Source organism: Lathyrus oleraceus, chromosome 3 (genome assembly GCF_024323335.1).
Source record: "Lathyrus oleraceus cultivar Zhongwan6 chromosome 3, CAAS_Psat_ZW6_1.0, whole genome shotgun sequence".
Lineage (NCBI taxonomy): Eukaryota > Viridiplantae > Streptophyta > Magnoliopsida > Fabales > Fabaceae > Lathyrus > Lathyrus oleraceus.
Genome location: NC_066581.1, coordinates 463,383,139 through 463,385,766, shown reverse-complemented (window position 1 = coordinate 463,385,766; position 2,628 = coordinate 463,383,139). Strand labels below are relative to the sequence as shown.

At 37.6% G+C, this 2,628-nt stretch overlaps 1 long non-coding RNA gene across 1 annotated transcript; it reads right to left on the bottom strand.

Moving 5' to 3' along the window:
- Window positions 1–912: 912 nt before the first annotated feature.
- Window positions 913–2,315, bottom strand: LOC127128187 (uncharacterized). The gene is made up of 2 exons (XR_007805753.1): window positions 1,711–2,315; window positions 913–1,599 (listed from the first exon to the last, which is right to left on the bottom strand). It is a non-coding gene; the product is annotated as an uncharacterized LOC127128187 (long non-coding RNA).
- Window positions 2,316–2,628: the final 313 nt, after the last annotated feature.

Sequence of the window (2,628 nt, the reverse complement as noted above, 5' to 3'; positions counted from 1 at the left end):
AATTCCCAGCAGTTGCCTTGCACAAAAGCTACTTTGTTCATCCTATATCTCAGTGGAGAATTTCTTCGCGACCTATATTCACATTTCATTTGTTCTTGGTGGGCAAATTTTTCGATATTTTAGTATTTAATCCTCTCCTACCTTGAATGTTTGGAAGTTGTTACTACTCATACATTCAGGTTTGAGAAGATTAAATAGGGGCAGCTGTCATACCCCAAAATTCACCATACCCTTCACAAATTCATCTAGGTCACTAACCCTAAGCGTTCGCATATCCTGATAAGCATTCATTTCATCTGCATAAGCATGGTTCAACACAAGGAGACACGTGACTTGAATTCATGGCTTGTACTTATTTCCGGTGGATACTTTGGTTCGTCCACAATTTAAAGAGGACCAATTCATCGGGACCTAATCCATTGGTGTATACCATTGATGAACACTTTCATGTGCTTGGTAAATTGCTCGATTTTGGGGCATTGTGGTCTTAGTTTCAAACTGATTTTTGATTTCAAATTAGTTCAATGAAGTTCGAATGGATTTTTGTTCGAATTAATTTTGGTTCAAATTGATGTTTGGAAGTTCGATTTTACTTTTTGAAATTCGGATTAGCTTTAGAAATTATTTCACCATCTTTTGCCATTGATTTTTAGAAGTTTATTTGTAAGTCGATTTGTGGTAAGTTGAGTTAATTTTAGAGTAATTCGGTTGTCTTAAAATCTTCTTTTCCTTTATGGGCCATTTTTTTGCCATTCATTTCCTCTTCTTAAAGGCCCATTTCTCTTGTTTGATTTAAGACCATTCAAACTTTTAGTCCATATCCATTAAACCATTTATTATCCAATTAAGTCCATTGTCAAACCAAAATCCATTTTAACCCATGATCCATTTCAACCCATAATCCACTTCAAATATCCAATGAATCCATTAAACTTTTAAGAACCAATCCAAAAGCCATTTCAATAAGCCCATGTAATTAATATCCAAAAAAGGCAAAAGTGAAAAGGGAGTACAACAACGGTTGCATAGAAGAAAAGCAATGTACAAACGTAGCTGGATTTCCAAAATGAAATGGAACGTATAAATTGGCAGCAAAACGATACGCACAAGCGCATTAACCACCGAAAAGTTGCCGCTGCAACCTTCTAACCAAACTTCACCATTAACTCCAATAACCACCCTTCCTTTTTTCTCTAACAAGACCAAAAACCTGCAAAAAAGCACACCTCCACAAAACGGTTTGTAACAGAACTGACGATTAGTTAACCTCCTAACAGACTCCTAACTGAAAATCTCTAAACTCTAACAACTTTCAACTCCTCCATACAACTAACTTCATCTTCCATAACCCCTTCTTCAACCATCTTCCATCACTTCTTCAACCCAACTAATCGATAACCATTTCTGCACAACCGAACCACCAACCATTTCCAGTAACTTCTTCACCCTCACTTCTAACAACCGGAAACACAAACTCAATAGAGCCTTCTCCACCCTCCATTCAACCACGACCTCTCTCCAAACCATTTGCAACTCCCTCAACCTTGACCATCTTCAGTTGAACCACCCTCCATAGCCTCTAACAACTTGCGAACAAACCTTCCAAGAACCACAAAAAAAATCACAAACAGAAGTTGGAATAGAAGAAGAAGAGATCTTCAACAGAAGATCAAGAATCGAAAAATGGAGAAGAAGAAAAGGAATCAGAACCTATTCGTTTTTGTTGAAGACGCGGAGCGAAAATCACTTTCTCTCTTTGTTCCAATCGGTAACCTAACGCATCAACAACAATTCATCACCATCACCATCAATTCAGAAATAACACACTCTTAGTCTCGGGGCCACAACCTCACGGAGCAGAAAACAAACAGAAGCAGAACGAACGTAAGCGCGATATGGAGAGGAACGATCACGAAGATCCAATCCGACACCCTTCATCACATACAATAACAACGCACACATGAAGGGAAGAAAGGAACCCACAGTCCAAAAAGGTTTCATCTTCAACATGAGAGATTTGAGAAATCAGAACTCGTTGGCCTTCATCATTCTTCGAAATGGAAATGTAAAACGTGACGACGACGTTGAACTTCATCATTCTTAACGATTCGAGTTTTGCTCGTAGAACCATCGGTCAAGAACTCGCAACGTCGACGGTGAATGGATCTAATGCTCAACATTAACGTGTTTGGATTGTTTGAGAGTGAGGCGGATTTCTTCATCATTGTTGCATTTTGGATGATGGTCATGCTTTCAGGAAACCGGGTCGTGGGTTTGTTTTTGAGACTTGGGCCTTTGGCCCAAGGAAATTTCTTCTTGCCATGATTCATACCCCCTACATTGGGTCACACTCCCAAAACCTTTGTTCATGTTAATCTTTCCTTTAATCCCAAGTAATTTATGGTTAACGCTAGTTTTCTCCTTCAATTAATATGGATTCTATTTTGTCAATCTGGATAGGAATTAAGATTAGTTCATATTTGTTTAGGGTTAATTAGAAATAAATATTTTGTTATTAATTAGGATCTAGTTTAGGTTACTTGGTTAATTAGTATATTTTTGATCATGTGATTAGAAAGTAGATTTAACCATGTGGATCTTGATCTTGATTTTTTCAGATTAATCTCA